Raw genomic sequence first — 26862 nt, 5'->3', positions numbered from 1 at the left:
CCCCGCCGACACCCCCGCGGACCCCCGCGGACCCCGACCCCCGCCGACCCCCCGCGGACCCCCGTCGACCCCCCCGCAGACCCCCGCCGACCCACCTTCCGAAATCCGAAATTTTCCGAAAACCGAAACACGGCTGGTCCCGAGGTTTTCGGATAAAGGATAGTCTACCTGTACCACCAAAGCCCAGAACCACTCAACTATGTACATACTGGAATATCACAAAAGCCAAACTCCACTCGTCTCTGTACATACCGGAATATTACCAAAGCCCAGCAACACTCCATTCTGTACATACCGGAATATCGCCAAAGCCCAGCACCACTCGACTCTGTACATAAGGGCATATCGCCAAAGCCCAGTGCCTCTCACTCTGTACATACCAGAAAGTCGCCAAAGCCCAGCACCACTCGACTTTGTCCGTACCGGAATATCACCAAAGCCCAGCACCTCTCGAATCTGTACATACCAGAATATCACCAAAGCCCGTCACCTCTTGACTCTGTACATACCGGACTATCACCAAAGCCCAGCACCACGCGACTCAGTACATACCGGAATATCACCAAAGCCCAGCACCACCAGACTCTGTACATGCCGGAATATCACCAAAGCCCAGCACCACCGGACTCTCTACATACCAGAATATCACCAAAGTCCAGCACCACTCAACTCTGTACATATCGGAATGTTGCCAAAGCCCAGCACCACTTGACTCCGTACATACCGGAATATCACCAAAGCCCAGCACCACCGGACTCTCTACATACCAGTGTTGTATCCGTGTGTTAATGGAGACACGGAATACAGGAGTAGGTTTCACAGGTGTTTACTGAACAAAGTCTGGAGGCGAACTAACAGATACAAGACACTATACAGGCTTATATAGCCCGAGTGGCCACTACCGGCATTACAGTATACAGGGGCTCTTAAAGGCACATACACCACAATTCCTCCCCTTTTAGACAACCAGTACATAATATTTTAAGTAATCATTAATTAACATATTACAAGAACAATAATCTACACCTTTGCTGCAGTTAATCAATTAAAAGTCAGTCTCTCTGGAGGCTTCCTGACTCGGTCCAGATAACGCCTCGGTGGTGCAGTAGGTTTTGGTGGTGTAGTAGGTTCTTTTGGCAAGGTCGATTCGGCTTGACTGCCAGTGTCGGGTTCATCTGGTTCCAGTATCACCGGATCGGAGGTAGATATGGGTATCTCTGCTTCATCATTAGGCGTATAGAGTTGTGGTGTAGGTTGTCCCTTTTCGGATGACTCTATGATCTGGTCAGCATGGCGCCTTATTATGCTTTCTCCGATGTCCACGGTATACATCAGCGGTCCTAGTCGTGTGCAAATAGTTCCAGGCTGCCATTTCTCGGTACGGTAGTCCCGGTCCAAAACTTGTTGACCTATCTGGAAGGTTCTAGTTGGCCTTTCATTCATGCCTTAAAATTGCTGGTTCTCCACATCCCTTCTGATGTTTGGCTTGATCAAATCCAGCCGGCATCTTAGGCTTCTATTGAAGAACATCATGGTGGGAGTTTGGTTTGTAACCATATGTGTTGCATTCCTGTATGCAAACAAGAAGTTATCCACCTTATGCTGAAGTTTTATGTCTTCATTACCCATGGCCTTTATGGCCTTCTTGAAGGTCTGGACAAACCTTTCAGCCAATCCATTGGTGGCGGGATGGTATGGGGCGGACGTGTAGTGCTTAACCCCATTGTTTTTTAAGAACTTCCTGAATTCTTCGGACACAAATTGCGGTCCGTTATCAGAACAGATCTGTTCAGGCAGCCCATTCCTGGCAAATATGGTCCTTACTACTGTGATGGTTTTTTCCGTGGTGGTGGAGGACATCTTTATTACCTCCGGCCACTTGGAGTGTGCATCAACCGCGATTAAGAACATTGAGTCCATAAATGGACCAGCAAAGTCGATGTGTACCCATTGCCATGGAGATGAGGGCCACTCCCATGGATGTAGAGGGGCTTGTGGTGGGGCGTTTTGGACCTTCTGGCATCCTAGGCAGCTCTTGGTCATTTCTTCGATGTCTCCATCGATACCTGGCCACCACACAAACGCTCTGGCTAGGTTCTTCATTTTCACTCCACCCAGATGCCCCTCGTGAAGCTCCTTTAGCACTTTATCCTGGAGTTTGGGTGGAATCACCATTCTGGATCCACACATCAAGGTTCCTCGGCACACTGACAGCTGTTCTCTTCTTTGCGAGAATGCTGGCAACAGTGGTTCACCATGTGCTGGCCATCCCTTCACCGTTAAGTCGTAGACTCGTGAGAGAGTCGGGTCATTTCTTGTTTCCTTTTCAATGGCAGAATTTGTTACTGGTAGACATTCCACTATGGTTGAGTGGAACATCTCCACTGGGTCCACTGTAGGTGCCTCTTCTACCGTTGGCAACGGTAGGCGCGATAAACCGTCAGCATTCCCATGCTGTTTTGATCCTTTGTATTCTATGTCATATTGGTGTGCCCCTAGGAAAAGGGACCACCTCTGTAGCCTTTGCGCTGTCATAATGGGAACACCCTTTTTAGGGTTGAATATGGAGACGAGGGGTTGATGGTCAGTCAACAAGGTAAATTTTTGTCTGTGTAGGTAATGGTTGAATTTCTTCACTCCCCATACCAGGCTAAGTGCTTCCCTGTCGATCTGGGCATAGTTACGCTCAGCTGAGTTCAATGAGCGTGATGCAAAAGCTATCGGCCGCTCCGAGCCATCAGGGAATCTATGCGATAATACCGCTTCTACGCCGTAAGGGGATGCATCGCACGCCAGTCTGATTGGCAGTGATGGGTTGTAATGAGCCAACACTTCCTTGGACGTGATCAAGCCTTTGCATTTATGGAAGGCACGTTTACAGTCTTCGCTCCATTTCCAAATTACTCCCGTTTGTAGCAGTTCGTTAAGAGGGTGCAGAAGAGTTGACAAGTTCGGTAAAAATTTATGACAGTAATTTATCAATCCCAGGAACGACCTTAATTGTGAAACATTTTCAGGTGCTGGGGCATTTACGACTGCTTCAAGTTTTTCAGGTGACTTATGCAACCCTTCCTCGTTAATTATGTGGCCACAATATGATATTTCTTTCTGGAAGAATTCGCACTTCGGGCGATTTGCTCGTAGGCCCCGTTCTCTCAGCCTAGTGAGCACCTGCTCCAAATTGGCAAGGCGCTCGTTGTCGTTTTTTCCTGTTACAAGGATGTCGTCTAGGTAGCATTGAGTTCCCGGAATCCCTTGGAGGACTTGCTCCATAGCTCTTTGCCAGATAGCTGGAGCTGATGCTACTCCGAAAACCAGTCGATTGTACTGGTACAGGCCTTTGTGTGTATTTATCGTGAGATACTTTTTAGAGGCCTCTTCAACCTCCATCTGTAGATATGCCTGTGCCAAGTCAATTTTGGTGAAACGTTTTCCTCCGGATAGTGAGGCGAAAATATCTTCTATCCTCGGGAGAGGATACTGTACCTTGTGAAGGATCGGGTTTACAGTCACCTTGAAGTCCCCACAGATGCAAATTTTTCTCTGTTCTTCAGATTTATCATTATTCAACGTTTTCTTCATGACCGGGACGATGGGTGTTGGCCACTCGCTCCAATCTATCTTGGATAATACGCCTGCCTTTTCCAAATTCTCCAGCTCTGCCTCGACTGCTGGACGAATTGCGTATGGCACCGGCCTTGCCTTAAAAAACTTGGGAATTGCCGCATCTTCCACTTTTATTGAGGCGGTGACGCCTTTCAAGGTTCCTAGTTCCTGTTGAAACACTTCCTTGGCGTTGGCCAAGATGTCTTTTAATCGTTCAGGTATGACATCATCATCATTTTTTTTCTTACTGGTCACCGTCAGTGCCTGAATGGAGTGCCAGTCTAAACGTATCTTCCTGATCCATTCACGTCCCAACAGCGGTGGACCACCATCTTGCAGAACGTATAAATACAACTTCTGTATTTCCTTGCCGTTGTATACAACAGGCACCTTTATTTTTCCTTTGGGGTATACTTTCTGCCCCGTATATGTTTTCAAGATAATGGATGTGTCTTTCAAAGGTATATGCGGGAATAGACGCTCGTAATCCCGTCGACTTATGATGGTCAGAGCTGATCCTGTATCTAGCTCCATTTTAACTGGGGACCCCGCTATCGTGAGGGTAACCCAAATGGTCTGGTAATCTTCTTTGGCAATTACATTATGTAATTTGAGACAGCTTAGTCGCTTGTTTCCGGAGTCGTTATCGCTCTTCTGGTCTTCGGAGCTACTGTCCGTCATTATTTGTACCTTTCTGTACTTTTCCTTATTGATTTTTTTCCTGTCCGTGGATTTTTTGTGTCCAGATCGGCATACACGTGCAATGTGTCCAATCTTTCCGCATTGCCTGCATGCTTTGTCCTTGAACCAGCAGTCCCTCTGGTCATGGGTGGATCTGCCACAGCGATAACATCTCTCGAAACCCTGTGTCATTTCATGGGTGCCGAAGTCCTGTGGCTTTTGCTGTATCTCTGCAGCTCCTCTTGCGGCTGCTTCGTATGATACAGCCATACTGAAAGCCTTGTCCAGTGTCAAATCTTTCTCAGAAAGTAGCCTTTTCTGTGTTCCTTCACTTAGGAGACCGCAGACGAATTTGTCTTGAAGAGAATCTGCCAGTCCTGCCCCGAATTGGCAGTGCTTTGACAGCTTCCTTAATTCGGTGAGGTAATCAGCGTTACTTTCATTCTTGTGCTGATTCCTCTTGAAGAATTTGAATCGTTCCGCTATCAGCAGCGGTGTTGGGTTTAAGTACTCCTGTAGGGTATCAACAATCTGCTTAAAATTCTTGTCCTTTGGTTTGGTTGGAGTGATTAAGTTTCGTAACAGCCCGTATGTCCTTGTGCCCATTAGATTTATAAGTACTGATGCCTTTTTATCATCTTCTATTTCATTTGCTGTGCAATATACCTCCACTCTTTCCACATATGTGGTCCAATCCTCAATATCGCTATCGAAAGCATTAATATTGCCAGCCTTAGGCATCCTGAAAAAAAAATGGCGCCTCCCGCGCTTTCCTTTCTTCCCTGCAGAAAAAAAATGGCGCTTCCCGCACTTTCCCGCCGCTGCTGCTGCTGACAACGCTGTTCTCTGCGGTTTTTATTTACATAGGGTTTTTTTTCAATAGGTGGAGACGCGTTCCCGCCGGACTCTCTGGGACATTTCCCTCCCTCTGCTTGGTCCGAACGCCGACCTGCTTTGGCAAAGTGTCGGAAACTTGCATTGTAAAACTGGGGTCCGTTGTCTGTGAAGACCTCGCTTGCCACGCCATGTCTGGAGAATATGGCTTTCATACATGTTATCACAGCATCTGCAGTGGTGGTGTACAGTCTACAAACCTCTGGATACAGGGAGTAATAGTCTGTGACTACAAGAAAGTCCTTCCTTTGACATACGAATAGGTCAGCGCCTACCTTCTGGTAAGGTCTGTCTGGCGCTGGGTGTGGCTTTAGTGGTTCTACCGGATTGCTTGCTCGATATTTCAGGCATATTGTGCAGTTTGACACCTCATATGTCACATCTTGGTTGATTCGTGGCCAGTACATCACCTCTCGTGCTCTTTTCTTCCACTTTTCGATTCCCAGATGTCCTCCATGGATCTTTTTTAACATCTCTTTTCTCAGACTCTTTGGGATAACTATTTTACTTCCTTTGTAGATGATGTCTTCGACCACTGATAGTTCCGCCCTGCAGTTCCAGTACTCTGCCATGTCAGGTGAGCAGTCTTGCTTCATGTTGGGCCATCCATCCAAGATGCTTTTTCTCAGTCGTCTCATTGTTTCATCTTTGTTTGTCTCAGTCTTTATGAGCTCCATTTTTGCATCTGCTATGGGCAGTGCACTTGTGATCATGTCCACTTAGGCGTTCACTTTTTCATCCATTGTGGTGTTTGCGGGCTCACTTGGGTCAACAGCTCTGGACAACGTGTCTGCTGTATACATCAGTTTACCCGGTGTGTACGCAACATTCAGTGTATAGCGTTGCAGCCTGATCATCATTCTTTGTATTCTAAGCGGACAGCTATTTAGTGGCTTTTGGAACAATGCAATCAAGGGCTTATGGTCAGTCTCTACACTGATTGCTTGTCCTGCCACAAACTGGTGAAATCGTTCACAGGTGTATGTGATGCTGAGCAGCTCCTTTTCTATTTGAGCATATCGCGTCTCCGCGTCTGTCATTGAGCGCGATGCATATGCAATAGGTTGCCAGTAGTCATATTGTTGCAGAAGAACGGCACCGAGCCCACTCTGTGATGCATCTGATGATATCTTGATGGGTCTCGCTGGGTCATAAAACCTCAGAACTGGTTCCTCTGTGAGCAGTTTCTTTAGATCGCTCCATGACTTCTCATGCTCATGATTCCATTCCCATTCTATGTTCTTTTCAGTTAGTCTTCTCAGTGGCGCCATCTTTTCTGAGAGGTTGGATATGAATTTACCCATGTAGTTGATAATTCCATTAAACCTCTGCATGTCCTTTTTGCATTGTGGCTTTGGCATATTCTCAATGGCGGACACCTTTCTGGGATCTGGTCTGATGCCCTCACTGCTAAGGATATCTCCCACGAATGTCAGTTCTGTCACCCCGAGCTGGCATTTCTCTCTATTCAGCTTCAGGTTTGTTTTCCTTGTTGCTTCCAGCACTTTTTTCAGTCTCTCGTCATGCTCAGTTCTCGTGGTTCCCCATACTATGATGTCATCCATCGATGTATCAACTCCCTCCAGGTGCTCATAGATCATATGGATAGTTTTGTGATACACTTCAGGAGCTGAGGCAATGCCAAATGGTAACCTTAGGAATCTGTATCTGCCAAATGGACCGTTGAACGTGCACAGTCTTGAACTTGCTTCGTCCAATTTCATCTGCCAAAATCCTGATGATGCATCTAACTTGCTGAAATACTTTGCATTTGCAAACTGTGCCATGATTTCCTCACGTGTAGGAAGCTTGAAGTGCTCTCTCTTTATTGCTCTGTTTAGATCTCTTGGATCCAGGCAAATTCTGAGCTTTCCATTCTTTTTGTCCACTACGACGAGGGAACTCACCCACTCAGTTGGCTCATCTATCTTCCGAATCACGTTCAGGCTTTCCATCCTGTCCAACTCTGCCTTCAGTTGCTTTTGAAGAGCAAACGGGACTTTTCTGCATGGATGTATGACCGGTGTCATACTTTTATCTACTCTGATCGTGTGTTCTCCTGGAATGCAGCCTAGACCCTGAAATAGGTTGTTGTACTCTTTCATGAGTTCATCATAGACTGTCTCTCCTTCGCTTTCCACAACGAGGACTCTCTTTACCAGATTCAGTCTCTCACAGGCTTTTAAACCTAGTATGGCTTGCACATCCTTTGGCACCACGATTAATGCTAGCGTGTGCTCTCTGTCCTTGTGTGTTACTTTGACATGCATCTTCCTTTCACTGGTATATCAGTACCTGAGTATCCTGTCACTTTCACTTTTATTCCATGTATCTTTGGTCTGGGTCTAATTTTCTTAAAATCAGTCTCTGATATCACATTAACTTGTGCTCCAGTATCCAATTTAAATGGAATGTGTATGTCATTCACTTTTAGTGTCAACATCCAGTCTCTTTCTTCTTTTTTGTTTTCAGACACAACATCTACATAGAACTCCTCTATGTCGCTTTCATCTACTGCATGGACCTTGCTTTGTTGCATTTGGTTCTTACAGCAACGGGCATAATGGTTGTTCCTGTTGCAACGATTGCATGTTTTACCATATGCTGGACACTTTCTTGGTGGATGCTGTGTACTGCATCGACTACATGACTTTCGATTGTCCCTTTCATTTTCGTTCGCTGGCCACGCCTCTTTTTTCACATTGGCGCTCTTTTTGTTAAACGGTTTGTGTCCGTTCTTACTCACTGCATCCACGTTGCAGCTACTGTCACTGAACAGCTCCTTTGCCTGTGACTTCACAGTCTCTGTAGCCTTACACAGTGCTATGGCTTTTCCCAGGTCTAGATCTTGCTCTCTTAGCAGTCTTTCCCTTTGACCATTATCTGGAATACCACACACCAGTCTGTCTTTTATCAGCGAGTCTGTCAGTCCCCCAAATTCACATGTTTTGCTTCGGTTTCTCAGTTCAGTCACATACTGATCAATAGTCTCTCCCGTTTTCTGTACACATGTGAAAAATCTGTGCCTCTCAAATGTCACGTTACGTTTAGGTATGCAGTAGGCCTCAAACTGTTCCATTATTTTATCTAACTTCATTTTGTCTCCATCAGCAGCGAATGTGAAGTTATTATACACCTCCAGCGCTTCATCACCCACGACATGTAAGAACAGTGACTATTTCTTTTTATTACTTTTCTCGTCAGCTCCGATTGCCGCTAAATACAACCCCACACGTTGTTTGAATCTCATCCAATTTTCAGCCACATTACCTGTCAACTGAAGCGTCGCCGGTGGGTGCAAACCTTCCATTTTTCCACTTCATTAGCTATTCTCCAACGGTAAGTAACGATGTTCACTTTTGGCTTGCTAATATGTGGAGAGCTGATTTAGCTTCAGATTTTTTCTCTTCATCTCTTTCAGTCACTTCTGACACCATGTATTGATTTGGTTGTGGGTTCAATGATGAGACATTTATGAAAGAGAATGTCTTTTAATCTAAAGTCTGTTCAACTCTTTATACAGCATTTACAGGAGACATCATGCCAGTGATGCATCTAGAACGAAACTGAAACTAAATTGAACTGCCTTGCTTGTCTCTGTCACATGCCCTCTGCTGGTCAGGCACAAGCAATCAATACATGCAAACATGCTGTTAAGGCATCATAATCGAACAGGCAAATACCATCTCTATTTGCTGATATCATTACACCCAGCACCTCTCACTCTGTACATACTGGAATATTGCCAAAGCCCAGCACCAGTCGACTCTGAACATACCGGAATATCGCCAAAATCCAGCACCACCCGACTCTGTACATACTGGACAATCAGAAAAGCCCAGCATCACTCGACTCTGTAAATACCAGAATAGCACCAAAGCCCAGCACCTCTCGACTCTGTACATATCAGAATATCACCAAAGCCCAGCAGCTATCGACTCTGTACATACTCGAATATCGGCAAAGCCCAACACCACTCGATTTCTAAATACCGGAATATCACCAAAGCGCAGCACCACTCGACTCTGTATATACCGAAATATCGCCAAAGCCCAGCACCAGTCGAATCTACACATACCGGAATATCACCAAAGTCCAGCACCACTCGACTCTATACATACCGGAATATCACCAAAGTCCAGCACCTCTCGACTCTGTACATATCGGAATGTCGCCAAAGCCCACCACCACTCGACTCCGTAAATACCGGAATATCACCAAAGCCAAGCTCCACTAGTCTCTGTACATACCGGAATATCACCAAAGCCCAGCACCTCTCGACTCTGTACATATCGGACTATCGCCAAAGTCCAGCACCACTCAACTCTGTACATACCGGAATATCGCCAAAGCCCAGCACCACTCGACACTGTACATACAGGAATATCACCAAAGCCAAGACCCTCTAGTCTCTGTACAGCCCAGAATATTGCCAAAGCCCAGTGCCTCTCACTCTGTACATACCGGAATATCGCCAAAGTCCAGCACCACTCGACTCTGTAAATACCGGAATATCACCAAAGTCCAGCAGCACTCGACTCAGTACATACCGGAATACCACCAAAGTACAGCACTACTCGAATCTGTACATACCGGAATATCGTCAAAGCCCAGCACCACTCGATTCTGTACATACTGGAATATCACCAAAGCCCAGAATGACTCGATTCTGCACATACTGGAATATCGCCAAAACCCAGCACCAACCGACTCTGTACATACTGGACAATTAGAAAAGCCCAGCATCACTCGACTCTGTACATACCAGAATATCACCAAAGCCCAGCACCACTCGACTCTGTACATACCGGAATATCACCAAAGCCAAGCTCCACTGTCTTTGTACATACCGGAATATCACCAAAGCCCAGAACCTATCGACTCTGTACATATCGGAATATCGCCAAAGTCCAGCACCACCCAAATCTGTACTTACCAGAATAGCGCCAAAGCCCAGCACCACTCGACTCTGTACATACCGGAATATCACCAAAGCCAAGATCCACTAGTCTCTGTACATCCCAGAATATCGCCAAAGCCCAGTGCCTCTCACTCTATACTTACCAGAATGTCGCCAAAGCCCAGCACCACTCGAATCTGTACATACCGGAATATCACCAAAGCCAAGCTCCATTAGTCTCTGTACATCCCAGAATATCGCCAAAGCCCAGTGCCTCTCATTCTATACTTACCGGAATGTCGCCAAAGCCCATCACCACTCGACTCTGTACATATCAGAATGTCGCCAAAGCCCAGCACCACTCGACTCCGTACATACCGGAATATCACCAAAGCCAAGCTCCACTAGTCTCTGTACATACTGGAATATCACCAAAGCCCAGCACCTCTCGACTCTGTACATATCGGAATATCGCCAAAGTCCAGCAACACTCAACTCTGTACATACAGGCATATCACCAAAGCCAAGACCCACTAGTCTCTGTACAGCCCAGAATATCGCCAAAGCCCAGTGCCTCTCACTCTATACATACCGGAATATCACCAAAGCCCAGAACCACTCAACTCTGTACATACCGGAATACCACCAAAGCCCATAACCACTCAACTCTGTACATGCCGGAATATCGCCAATGCCCAGCATCACTCGACTCTGTACTTACCGGAATATCACCAAAGCCCAGAACCACTCGACGCTGTACACACCAGAATATCGCCATAGCCCAGCACCTCTCGAATCTGTACATACCAGAATATCACCAAAGCCAAGCTCCACTAGTCTCTGTAAATACCATAATATCACCAAAGCCCAGAACCACTCAAATCTGTACATACCGGAATGTCACCAATTCTCAGCACCACTCGACTCTGTACATACCGGAATATCACCAAAGCCCAGAACCACTCGACGCTGTACACACCAGAATATCGCTATAGCCCAGCACCTCGCGACTCTGTACATACCGGAATATCACAAAAGCCAAACTCCACTCGTCTCTGTACATAGCGGAATATTACCAAAGCCCAGCAACACTCCATTCTGTACATACCGGAATATCGCCAAAACCCAGCACCTCTCACTCTGTACATACCGGAATGTCACCAAAGCCCAGCACCACTCGACTCTGTACATACCGGAATATCACCAAAGTACAGCACCACTCAACTCTGTACATACCAGAATATCGTCAAAGCCCACCACCAATCGAATCTGTACATACTGGAATATCGCCAAAGCCCAGAACGACTCGACTCTGTACATATCAGAATATCACCAAAGCCCAGCAGCTATCGACTCTGTACATACCGGAATATCGTCAAAGCCCACCACCAATCGAATCTGTACATACTGGAATACCACCAAAGCCCAGAACGACTCGATTCTGTACATACTGGAATATCGCCAAAACCCAGCACCACCCGACTCTGTACATACTGGACAATCAGAAAAGCCCAGCATCACTCGACTCTGTACATACTGGACAATCAGAAAAGCCCAGCACCACCCGACTCTGTACATACTGGACAATCAGAAAAGCCCAGCACCTCTCGACTCTGTACATATCGGAATGTCGCCAAAGCCAAGATCCACTAGTCTCTGTACATCCCAGAATATCGCCAAAGCCCAGTGCCTCTCACTCTATACTTACCGGAATGTCGCCAAAGCCCAGCACCACTCGAATCTGTACATACTGGAATATCATCAAAGCCAAGCTCCACTAGTCTCTGTACACCCCGGAATATCGCCAAAGCCCAGCACCACTCGACTCTGCACATACCGAAATATCGCCAAAGCCCAGCACCACTCGACTCTACACAGACCGGAATATCACCAAAGCCCAGCACCACTCGACTCTATACATACCAGAATATCGCCAAAACCCAGCACCACCCGACTCTGTACATACTGGACAATCAGAAAAGCCCAGCATCACTCGACTCTGTACATACCAGAGTATCACCAAAGTCCAGCACCTCTCGACTCTGTACATATCGGAATGTCGCCAAAACCCAGCACCACTCGACTCCGTACATACCGGAATATCACCAAAGCCAAGCTCCACTTGTCTCTGTACATATCGGAATATCGCCAAAGTCCAGCAACACTCAACTCTGTACATACAGGAATATCACCAAAGCCAAGACCCACTAGTCTCTGTACAGCCCAGAATATCGCCAAAGCCCAGTGCCTCTCACTCTATACATACCGGAATATCGCCAAAGTCCAGCACCTCTTGACTCTGTAAATACCGGAATATCACTAAAGTCCAGCAGCACTCGACTCAATACATACCGGAATACCACCAAAGCCCAGAACCACTCAACTCTGTACATACCGGAATATCGCCAAAGCCCAGCACCACTCGACTCTGTACATACTGGAATATCACCAAAGAACAGCACCACTCGACTCTGCACATACCGGAATATCATCAAAGCCCATCACCACTCGACTCTGTACATACTGGAATATCACCAAAGTACAGCACCACTCGACTCTGTACATACCGGAATATCGTCAAAGTCCAGCACCACTCGATTCTGTACATACTGGAATATCACCAAAGCCTAGAACGACTCGGCTCTGCACATTCTGGAATAACGCCAAAACCCAGCACCACCCGAATCTGTACATACCAGAATATCACCAAAGCCCAGAACCACTCAACTATGTACATACCGGAATATCACCAAAGCCCAGCACCACTCGACTCTATACATACCGGAATATCACCAAAGCCCAGAACCACTCGACGCTGTACACACCACAATATCACCATAGCCCAGCACCTCGCGACTCTCTACATACCGGAATATCACAAAAGCCAAACTCCACTCGTCTCTGTATATACCGGAATATTACCAAAGCGCAGCAACACTCCATTCTTTACATACCGGAATATCGCCAAAGCCCAGCACCACTCGACTTTGTACATACCAGAATATTGCCAAAGCCCAGCACCACTCGACTCTGTACATACTGGAATATCGTCAATGCCCACCACCACTCGAATCTGTACATACTGGAAAATAACCAAAGCCCAGAACGACTCGACTCTGCACATACTGGAATATCACCAAAACTTAGCACCAACCGACTCTGTACATACTGGACAATCAGAAAAGCACAGCATCACTCGACTCTGTACATACCAGAATATCACCAAAGCCCAGCACCACTCGACTCTATATATACCGGAATATCACCAAGTACAGCAGCTCTCGACTCTGTACATATCGGACTGTCACCAAAGCCCTGCAACACTCGACTCCGTACATGCCGGAATATCACCAAAGCCAAGCTCCACTAGTCTCTGTACATACCGGAATATCACCAAAGCCCAGCACCTCTCGACTCTGTACATATCGGAATATCGCCAAAGTCCAGCACCACACAACTCTGTACATACCGGAATATCGCCAAAGCCCAGCACCACTCAACTCTGCACATACAGGATTATCACCAAAGCCAAGATCCACTAGTCTCTGTACAGCCCAGAATATCGCCAAAGCCCAGTGCCTCTCACTCTATACATACCGGAATATCGCCAAAGTCCAGCACCACTCGACTCTGTAAATACCGGAATATCACCAAAGTCCAGCAGCACCCAACTCAGTACATACCGGAATACCACCAAAGCCCAGAACCACTCCACTCTGTACATACCGGAATATTGCCAAAGCCCAGCACCACTCGACTCTGTGCATACCGGAATGTCGCCAAAGCCCAGTGCCTCTCACTCTGTACATATCAGAATGTCGCCAAAGCCCAGCACCACTTGACATTGTACGTACCGGAATATCACCAAAGCCCAGCACCTCTCAAATCTGTACATACTGGAATATCACCAAAGCCCGGCACCTCTTGACTCTGTACTTACCGGAATATCACCAAAGCCCAGCACCACTTGACATAGTACATACCAGAATATCACCAAAGCCCAGCACCACCGGACTCGGTACATGCCGGAATATCACCAAAGCCCAGCACCACCGGACTCTGTACATACCAGAATATCACCAAAGCCCAGCACCACTCGACTCTGTACATACCGAAATATCGCCAAAGCCCAGCACCAGTCGACTCTACACATACCGGAATATCACCAAAGTCCAGCACCTCTCGACTCTGTACATATCGGAATGTCGCCAAAGCCCACCACCACTCGACTCCGTACATACCGGAATATCACAAAAGCCAAGCTCCACTAGTATCTGTACATACTGGAATATCACCAAAGCCCAGCACCTCTCGACTCTGTACATATTGGAATATCGCCAAAGTCCAGCACCACTCAACTCTGTACATACCGGAATATCGCCAAAGCCCAGCACCACTCGACTCTGTACATACAGGAATATCACCAAAGCCAAGACCCACTAGTCTCTGTACAGCCCAGAATATCGCCAAAGCCCAGTGCCTCTCACTCTATACATACCGGAATGTCACCAAAGCCCAGCACCACTTGACATTGTACGTACCGGAATATCACCAAAGCCCAGCACCTCTCGAATCTGTACATACTGGAATATCACCAAAGCCCGGCACCTCTTGACACTGTACTTACAGGAATATCAGCAAAGCCCAGCACCACTCGACATAGCACATACCGGAATATCACCTAAGCCCAGCACCACCTGACTCGGTACATGCCGGAATATCACCAAAGCCCAGCACCACCGGACTCCGTACATAGCAGAATATCACCAAAGTCCAGCACCACTCGACTCTATACATACCGGAATATCACCAAAGTCCAGCACCACTCGACTCTGTAAATACCAGAATTTCACCAAAGCCTAGCAGCTATCGACTCTGTACATATCGGAATGTCGCCAAAGCCCAGCACCACTCGACTCTGTAGATACCGGAATATAACCAAAGCCAAGCTCCACTAGTCTCTGTACATACAGGAATATCACCAAAGCCCAGCACCTCTCGATTCTGTACATATCGGAATATCGCCAAAGTCCAGCACCACTCAACTTTGTACATACCGGAATGTCGCCAAAGCCCAGCACCACTCGAATCTGTACATACCGGAATATCACCAAAGCCAAGCTCCACTAGTCTCTGTAAATGCCGGAATATCACCAAAGTCCAGCAGCACTCGACTCAGTACATACCGGAATACCACCAAAGCCCATAACCACTCAACTCTGTACATGCCGGAATATCGCCAATGCCCAGCACCACTCGACTCTGTACTTACCGGAATATCACCAAAGCCCAGAACCACTCGACGCTGTACACACCAGAATATCGCCATAGCCCAGCACCTCTCGACTCTGTACATAGCAGAATATCACCAAAGCCCAGCAGCTATCGACTCTGTACATGCTGGAATATCGGCAAAGCCCAGCACCACTCGATCTCTAAATAGCGGAATATCACAAAAGCGCAGCACATCTCAACTCTGTATAACCCGGAATATTGCCAAAGCCCAGCAACACTCGACTCTGTACATACCGAAATATCGCCAAAGCCCAGCAACAGTCGACTCTACACATACCGGAATACCACCAAAGTCCAGCACCTCTTGACTCTGTACATATCGGAATGTCGCCAAAGCCCACCACCACTCGACTCCGTACATACCGGAATATCACCAAAGCCAAGCTCCACTAGACTCTGTACATACCGGAATATCACCAAAGCTCAGCACATCTCGACTCTGTACATATCGGAAAATCGCCAAAGTCCAGCACCACTCAACTCTGCACATACCGGAACATCGCCAAAGCCCAGCACCATTTGACTCTGTACATACAGGAATATCACCAAAGCCAAGACCCACTAGTCTCTGTACAGCCCAGAATATCGCCAAAGCCCACTGCCTCTCACTCTATACATACCGGAATATCGCCAGAGTCCAGCACCACTCAACTCTGTAAATACCGGAATATGACCAAAGTCCAGCAGCACTCGACTCAGTACATACCGGAATACCACCAAAGCCCAGAACCACTCAACTCTGTACATACCGGAATATCGCCAAAGCCCAGCACCACTCGAATCTGTACATACCGGAATATCGCCAAAGCCCAGTGCCTCTCACTCTGTACATACCGGAATGTCGCCAAAGCCCAGCACCACTTGACATTGTATGTACCGGAATATCACCAAAGCCCAGCACCTCTCGAATCTGTACTTACTGGAATATCACCAAAGCCCAGCACCACTCGACATAGTACATACCGGAATATCACCAAAGCCCAGCACCACCTGACTCTGTACATGCCGGAATATCACCAAAGCCCAGCACCGCCGGACACTGTACATACCAGAATATCACCAAAGTCCAGCACCACTCGACTCTATACATACCGGAATATCACCAAAGCCCAGCACCACCTGACTCTGTACATGCCGGAATATCACCAAAGCCCAGCACCGCCAGACTCTGTACATACCAGAATATCACCAAAGTCCAGCACCACTCGACTCTATACATACCGGAATATCACCAAAGTCCAGCACCACTCGACTCTGTAAATACCAGAATTTCACCAAAGCCTAGCAGCTATTGACTCTGTACATATTGGAATGTCGCCGAAGCCCAGCACCACTCGACTCTGTAGATTCCAGGATATTGCCAAAGCCCAGCACCACTAGTCTCTGTACATACCGGAATATCACCAAAGCCCAGCACCTCTCGACCCTGTACATATCGGAATATCGCCAAAGTCCAGCACCACTCAACTCTGTACATACCGGAATATCACCAAAGCCCAGCACCACTCAACTTTGTACATACCGGAATATCGCCAAATCCCAGCACCACTCGACTCTGTACATACCGGAATATCACCAAAGCCAAGATCCACTAGCCTCTGTAAATCCCAGAATATCGCCAAAGCCCAGTGCCTCTCACTCTACACTTAGCGGAAAGTCGCCAAAGCCCAGCACCACTCGACTCTGTACTTACCGGAATATCAGCAAAGCCCAGAACCACTCGACGCTGTACACACCAGAATATCGCCATAGCCCAGCACCTCGTGACTCTGTACATACCGGAATATCACAAAAGCCAAACTCCACTCGTCTCTGTACATAGCGGATTATTACCAAAGCCCAGCAACACTCCATTCTGTACATACCAGAATATCGCCAAAGCCCAGCACCACTCGACTCTGTACATACAAGAATATTGCCAAAGCCCAGCACCGCTTGACTCTGTACATACCCGAATATCACCAAAGCCTAGCACCTCTCGACCCAGTACATACTGGAATATCACCAAAGCCCATCACCACTGGACTCTGTATGCACTGGAATATCACCAAAGTACATCACCACTCAACTCTGTACATATCGGAATATCGCCAAAGTACAGCACCACTCGACTCTGTACATACCGGAATATCATCAAAGCCCACCACCACTCGATTCTGTACATACTGGAATATCACCAAAGCCCAGAATGACTCGACCCTGCACATACTGGAATATCGCCAAAACCCAGCACCACCCGACTCTGTACATACTGGACAATCAGAAAAGCCCAGCATCACTCGACTCTGTGCATACCAGAATATCACCAAAGTCCAGCACCTCTCGAATCTGTACATATCGGAATGTCGCCAAAGCCCAGCACCACTCGACTCCGTGCATACCGGAATATCACCAAAGCCAAGCTCCACTAGTCTCTGTACATACCGGAATATCACCAAAGCCCAGCACCTCTCGACTCTGTACATATCGGAATATCGCCAAAGCCAAGACCCACTAGTATTTGTTCAGCCCAGAATATCGCCAAAGCCCAGTGCCTCTCACTCTATACATACCGGAATATCGCCAAAGTCCAGCACCACTCGACTCAGTACATACCGGAATACCACCAAAGCCCAGAACCACTCAACTCTGTACATACCGGAATATCGCCAAAGCCCAGCACCACTCAACTCTGCGCATACCGGAATATCACCAAAGTACAGCACCTCTCGATTCTGTACATACTGGAATATCACCAAAGCCTAGAACGACTCGACTCTGCACATACTGGAATAACGCCAAAACCCAGCACCACCCGAATCTGTACATACTGGACAATCAGAAAAGCCCAGCATCACTCGACTCTGTACATACCAGAATATCACCAAAGCCCAGCACCTATTGACTCTGTACATATCGGAATATCGCCAAAGCCCAGCACCACTCGACTGTACATAGCGGAATATCACCAAAGCCCAGCACCTCTCACCTCTGTACATACCGGAATATCACCAAAGCCAAGATCCACTAGTCCCTGTGCATCCCAGAATATCGCCAAAGCCCAGTGCCTCTCACTCTATACTTACCGGAATGTCGCCAAAGCCCAGCACCACTCGAATCTGTACATACTGGAATGTTAACAAACCAAGCTCCACTAGTCTCTGTAAATAGCGGAATATCATCAAAGTCCAGCAGCACTCGACTCAATACATACCGGAATAACACCAAAGCCCAGAACCACTCAACTATGTACATACCGGAATATCTCCAAAGCCCAGCACCACTCGACTCTATACATACCGGAATATCACCAAAGCCCAGAACCACTCGACGCTGTACACACCAGAATATCGCCATACCGGAATATCACAAAAGCCAAACTCCACTCGTCTCTGTATATATCGGAATATTACCAAAGCCCAGCAACACTCCATTCTTTACACGCCGGAATATCGCCAAAGCCCAGCACCACTCGACTTTGTACATACCAGAATATTGCCAAAGCCCAGCACCACTCGACTCTGTACATACTGGAATATCGTCAAAGCCAACCACCACTCGAATCTGTACGTACTGGAATATCACCAAAGCCCAGAACGACTCGACTCTGCACATACTGGAATATCGCCAAAACCCAGCACCAACCGACTCTGTACATACTGGACAATCAGAAAAGCCCAGCATCACTCGACTCTGTACATACCAGAATATCACCAAAGCCCAGCACCTCTCGACTCTGTACATATCAGAATATCACCCAAGCCCAGCAGCTATCAACTCTGTACATACTGGAATATCGGCAAAGCCCAGCACCACTCGATCTCTAAATAGCGGAATATCACCAAAGCGCAGCACCTCTCAACTCTGTATATACCGGAATATTGCCAAAGCCCAGCACGACTCAATCTGCACATACCGGAATATCGCCAAAGCCTAGCACCACTTGAATCTGTACATACCGAAATATCGCCAAAGCCCAGCACCAGTCGACTCTACACATACCGGAATATCACCAAAGTCCAGCACCACTCGACTCTATACATACCGGAATATCAGCAAAGTCCAGCACCTCTCGGCTTTGTACATATCGGACTGTCGCCAAAGCCCAGCACCACACGACTCCGTACATACCGGAATATCACTAAAGTCCAGCAGCACTCGACTCAGTACATACCGGAATACCACCAAAGCCCAGAACCACTCAACTCTGTACATACTGGAATATCGCCAAAGCCCAGCACCACTCGACTCTGTACATATCGAAATATCACCAAAGTACATCATCACTCGACTCTGTACATACCGGAATACCACCAAAGCCCAGAACCACTCCACTCTGTACATACCGGAATATCGCCAAAGCCCAGCACCACTCGACTCTGTACATATCAGAATATCGCCAAAGCCCAGTACCTCTCACACTGTACATACCAAAATGTCGCCAAAGCCCAGCACCACTTGACATTGTATGCACCGGAATATCACCAAAGCCCAGCACCTCTCAAATCTGTACATTATGGAATATCACCAAAGCCCGGCACCTCTTGACTCTGTACTTACCGGAATATCACCAAAGCCCAGCACCACTCGAAATAGTACATACCGGAATATCACCAAAGCCCAGCACCACCGGACTCGGTACATGCCGGAATATCACCAAAGCCTAACACTACCAGAATCTGTACATACCAGAATATCACCAAACCCAGCACCACTCGACTCTGTACATACCGAAATATCGCCAAAGCCCAGCACCAGTCGACTCTACACATACCGGAATATCACCAAAGTCCAGCACCATTCGACTCTATACATACCGGAATATCACCAAAGCCCAGCACCTCTCGACTCTGTACATATCGGAATATCGCCAAAGTCCAGCACCACTCAACTCTGTACATACCGGAATATCGCCAAAGCCCAGCACCACTCGACTCTGTAAATACTGGAATATCACCAAAGCCCAGAATCACTCAACTCTGTACATACCAGAATATCGCCAAAGCCCAGCACCACTCGACTCTGTACATACCGGAATATCGCCAAAGCCCAGCACCTCTCGAATCTGTACATACTGGAATATCACCAAAGCCCGGCAACTCTTCACACTGTACTTACCGGAATATCACCAAAGCCCAGCACCACTCGACATAGTACATACCGGAATATCACCAAAGCCCAGCACCACCTGACTCGGTACATGCCGGAATATCACCAAAGCCCAGCACCACCGGATTCTGTACATACCAGAATATCACCAAAGTCCAGCACCACTCAACTTTGTACAGACCGGAATATTGCCAAAGCCCAGCACCAGTCGACTCTACACATACCGGAATATCACCAAAGCCAAGCTCCACTAGTCTCTGTACATATCGGAATGTCACCAAAGCCCAGCACCTCTCGAATCTGTACATATCGGAATATCGCCAAAGTCCAGCACCACTCAACTCTGTACATACCGGAATATCACCAAAGCCAAGATCCACTAGTCTCTGTACATCCCGGAATATCGCCAAAGCCTAGTGCCACTCATTCTATACATACCGGAATGTCGCCAAAGCCCAGCACCACGCGACTGTATACATACCGGAATATCACCAAAGCCATACTCCACTAGCCTCTGTACATACCGGAATGTCGCCAAAGCCCAGCACCACTCGAATCTGTACATACTGGAATATCATCAAAGCCAAGCTCCACTAGTCTCTGTACACCCCGGAATATCGCCAAAGCCCAGCACCACTCGACTCTGCACATACCGAAATATCGCCAAAGCCCAGCACCACTCGACTCTACACAGACCGGAATATCACCAAAGCCCAGCACCACTCGACTCTATACATACCAGAATATCGCCAAAACCCAGCACCACCCGACTCTGTACATACTGGACAATCAGAAAAGCCCAGCATCACTCGACTCTGTACATACCAGAGTATCACCAAAGTCCAGCACCTCTCGACTCTGTACATATCGGAATGTCGCCAAAACCCAGCACCACTCGACTCCGTACATACCGGAATATCACCAAAGCCAAGCTCCACTTGTCTCTGTACATATCGGAATATCGCCAAAGTCCAGCAACACTCAACTCTGTACATACAGGAATATCACCAAAGCCAAGACCCACTAGTCTCTGTACAGCCCAGAATATCGCCAAAGCCCAGTGCCTCTCACTCTATACATACCGGAATATCGCCAAAGTCCAGCACCTCTTGACTCTGTAAATACCGGAATATCACTAAAGTCCAGCAGCACTCGACTCAATACATACCGGAATACCACCAAAGCCCAGAACCACTCAACTCTGTACATACCGGAATATCGCCAAAGCCCAGCACCACTCGACTCTGTACATACTGGAATATCACCAAAGAACAGCACCACTCGACTCTGCACATACCGGAATATCATCAAAGCCCATCACCACTCGACTCTGTACATACTGGAATATCACCAAAGTACAGCACCACTCGACTCTGTACATACCGGAATATCGTCAAAGTCCAGCACCACTCGATTCTGTACATACTGGAATATCACCAAAGCCTAGAACGACTCGGCTCTGCACATTCTGGAATAACGCCAAAACCCAGCACCACCCGAATCTGTACATACCAGAATATCACCAAAGCCCAGAACCACTCAACTATGTACATACCGGAATATCACCAAAGCCCAGCACCACTCGACTCTATACATACCGGAATATCACCAAAGCCCAGAACCACTCGACGCTGTACACACCACAATATCACCATAGCCCAGCACCTCGCGACTCTCTACATACCGGAATATCACAAAAGCCAAACTCCACTCGTCTCTGTATATACCGGAATATTACCAAAGCGCAGCAACACTCCATTCTTTACATACCGGAATATCGCCAAAGCCCAGCACCACTCGACTTTGTACATACCAGAATATTGCCAAAGCCCAGCACCACTCGACTCTGTACATACTGGAATATCGTCAATGCCCACCACCACTCGAATCTGTACATACTGGAAAATAACCAAAGCCCAGAACGACTCGACTCTGCACATACTGGAATATCACCAAAACTTAGCACCAACCGACTCTGTACATACTGGACAATCAGAAAAGCACAGCATCACTCGACTCTGTACATACCAGAATATCACCAAAGCCCAGCACCACTCGACTCTATATATACCGGAATATCACCAAGTACAGCAGCTCTCGACTCTGTACATATCGGACTGTCACCAAAGCCCTGCAACACTCGACTCCGTACATGCCGGAATATCACCAAAGCCAAGCTCCACTAGTCTCTGTACATACCGGAATATCACCAAAGCCCAGCACCTCTCGACTCTGTACATATCGGAATATCGCCAAAGTCCAGCACCACACAACTCTGTACATACCGGAATATCGCCAAAGCCCAGCACCACTCAACTCTGCACATACAGGATTATCACCAAAGCCAAGATCCACTAGTCTCTGTACAGCCCAGAATATCGCCAAAGCCCAGTGCCTCTCACTCTATACATACCGGAATATCGCCAAAGTCCAGCACCACTCGACTCTGTAAATACCGGAATATCACCAAAGTCCAGCAGCACCCAACTCAGTACATACCGGAATACCACCAAAGCCCAGAACCACTCCACTCTGTACATACCGGAATATTGCCAAAGCCCAGCACCACTCGACTCTGTGCATACCGGAATGTCGCCAAAGCCCAGTGCCTCTCACTCTGTACATATCAGAATGTCGCCAAAGCCCAGCACCACTTGACATTGTACGTACCGGAATATCACCAAAGCCCAGCACCTCTCGAATCTGTACATACTGGAATATCACCAAAGCCCGGCACCTCTTGACTCTGTACTTACCGGAATATCACCAAAGCCCAGCACCACTTGACATAGTACATACCAGAATATCACCAAAGCCCAGCACCACCGGACTCGGTACATGCCGGAATATCACCAAAGCCCAGCACCACCGGACTCTGTACATACCAGAATATCACCAAAGCCCAGCACCACTCGACTCTGTACATACCGAAATATCGCCAAAGCCCAGCACCAGTCGACTCTACACATACCGGAATATCACCAAAGTCCAGCACCTCTCGACTCTGTACATATCGGAATGTCGCCAAAGCCCACCACCACTCGACTCCGTACATACCGGAATATCACAAAAGCCAAGCTCCACTAGTATCTGTACATACTGGAATATCACCAAAGCCCAGCACCTCTCGACTCTGTACATATTGGAATATCGCCAAAGTCCAGCACCACTCAACTCTGTACATACCGGAATATCGCCAAAGCCCAGCACCACTCGACTCTGTACATACAGGAATATCACCAAAGCCAAGACCTACTAGTCTCTGTACAGCCCAGAATATCGCCAAAGCCCAGTGCCTCTCACTCTATACATACCGGAATGTCACCAAAGCCCAGCACCACTTGACATTGTACGTACCGGAATATCACCAAAGCCCAGCACCTCTCGAATCTGTACATACTGGAATATCACCAAAGCCCGGCACCTCTTGACACTGTACTTACAGGAATATCAGCAAAGCCCAGCACCACTCGACATAGCACATACCGGAATATCACCTAAGCCCAGCACCACCTGACTCGGTACATGCCGGAATATCACCAAAGCCCAGCACCACCGGACTCCGTACATAGCAGAATATCACCAAAGTCCAGCACCACTCGACTCTATACATACCGGAATATCACCAAAGTCCAGCACCACTCGACTCTGTAAATACCAGAATTTCACCAAAGCCTAGCAGCTATCGACTCTGTACATATCGGAATGTCGCCAAAGCCCAGCACCACTCGACTCTGTAGATACCGGAATATAACCAAAGCCAAGCTCCACTAGTCTCTGTACATACAGGAATATCACCAAAGCCCAGCACCTCTCGATTCTGTACATATCGGAATATCGCCAAAGTCCAGCACCACTCAACTTTGTACATACCGGAATGTCGCCAAAGCCCAGCACCACTCGAATCTGTACATACCGGAATATCACCAAAGCCAAGCTCCACTAGTCTCTGTAAATGCCGGAATATCACCAAAGTCCAGCAGCACTCGACTCAGTACATACCGGAATACCACCAAAGCCCATAACCACTCAACTCTGTACATGCCGGAATATCGCCAATGCCCAGCACCACTCGACTCTGTACTTACCGGAATATCACCAAAGCCCAGAACCACTCGACGCTGTACACACCAGAATATCGCCATAGCCCAGCACCTCTCGACTCTGTACATAGCAGAATATCACCAAAGCCCAGCAGCTATCGACTCTGTACATGCTGGAATATCGGCAAAGCCCAGCACCACTCGATCTCTAAATAGCGGAATATCACAAAAGCGCAGCACATCTCAACTCTGTATAACCCGGAATATTGCCAAAGCCCAGCAACACTCGACTCTGTACATACCGAAATATCGCCAAAGCCCAGCAACAGTCGACTCTACACATACCGGAATACCACCAAAGTCCAGCACCTCTTGACTCTGTACATATCGGAATGTCGCCAAAGCCCACCACCACTCGACTCCGTACATACCGGAATATCACCAAAGCCAAGCTCCACTAGACTCTGTACATACCGGAATATCACCAAAGCTCAGCACATCTCGACTCTGTACATATCGGAAAATCGCCAAAGTCCAGCACCACTCAACTCTGCACATACCGGAACATCGCCAAAGCCCAGCACCATTTGACTCTGTACATACAGGAATATCACCAAAGCCAAGACCCACTAGTCTCTGTACAGCCCAGAATATCGCCAAAGCCCACTGCCTCTCACTCTATACATACCGGAATATCGCCAGAGTCCAGCACCACTCAACTCTGTAAATACCGGAATATGACCAAAGTCCAGCAGCACTCGACTCAGTACATACCGGAATACCACCAAAGCCCAGAACCACTCAACTCTGTACATACCGGAATATCGCCAAAGCCCAGCACCACTCGAATCTGTACATACCGGAATATCGCCAAAGCCCAGTGCCTCTCACTCTGTACATACCGGAATGTCGCCAAAGCCCAGCACCACTTGACATTGTATGTACCGGAATATCACCAAAGCCCAGCACCTCTCGAATCTGTACTTACTGGAATATCACCAAAGCCCAGCACCACTCGACATAGTACATACCGGAATATCACCAAAGCCCAGCACCACCTGACTCTGTACATGCCGGAATATCACCAAAGCCCAGCACCGCCGGACACTGTACATACCAGAATATCACCAAAGTCCAGCACCACTCGACTCTATACATACCGGAATATCACCAAAGCCCAGCACCACCTGACTCTGTACATGCCGGAATATCACCAAAGCCCAGCACCGCCAGACTCTGTACATACCAGAATATCACCAAAGTCCAGCACCACTCGACTCTATACATACCGGAATATCACCAAAGTCCAGCACCACTCGACTCTGTAAATACCAGAATTTCACCAAAGCCTAGCAGCTATTGACTCTGTACATATTGGAATGTCGCCGAAGCCCAGCACCACTCGACTCTGTAGATTCCAGGATATTGCCAAAGCCCAGCACCACGAGTCTCTGTACATACCGGAATATCACCAAAGCCCAGCACCTCTCGACCCTGTACATATCGGAATATCGCCAAAGTCCAGCACCACTCAACTCTGTACATACCGGAATATCACCAAAGCCCAGCACCACTCAACTTTGTACATACCGGAATATCGCCAAATCCCAGCACCACTCGACTCTGTACATACCGGAATATCACCAAAGCCAAGATCCACTAGCCTCTGTAAATCCCAGAATATCGCCAAAGCCCAGTGCCTCTCACTCTACACTTAGCGGAAAGTCGCCAAAGCCCAGCACCACTCGACTCTGTACTTACCGGAATATCAGCAAAGCCCAGAACCACTCGACGCTGTACACACCAGAATATCGCCATAGCCCAGCACCTCGTGACTCTGTACATACCGGAATATCACAAAAGCCAAACTCCACTCGTCTCTGTACATAGCGGATTATTACCAAAGCCCAGCAACACTCCATTCTGTACATACCGGAATATCGCCAAAGCCCAGCACCACTCGACTCTGTACATACAAGAATATTGCCAAAGCCCAGCACCGCTTGACTCTGTACATACCCGAATATCACCAAAGCCTAGCACCTCTCGACCCAGTACATACTGGAATATCACCAAAGCCCATCACCACTGGACTCTGTATGCACTGGAATATCACCAAAGTACATCACCACTCAACTCTGTACATATCGGAATATCGCCAAAGTACAGCACCACTCGACTCTGTACATACCGGAATATCATCAAAGCCCACCACCACTCGATTCTGTACATACTGGAATATCACCAAAGCCCAGAATGACTCGACCCTGCACATACTGGAATATCGCCAAAACCCAGCACCACCCGACTCTGTACATACTGGACAATCAGAAAAGCCCAGCATCACTCGACTCT

Source organism: Somniosus microcephalus, chromosome 16 (genome assembly GCF_052327205.1).
Source record: "Somniosus microcephalus isolate GS21.2 chromosome 16, FLI_Smic_1.0, whole genome shotgun sequence".
Lineage (NCBI taxonomy): Eukaryota > Metazoa > Chordata > Chondrichthyes > Squaliformes > Somniosidae > Somniosus > Somniosus microcephalus.
Note: the sequence above shows the minus strand (reverse complement) of the source record.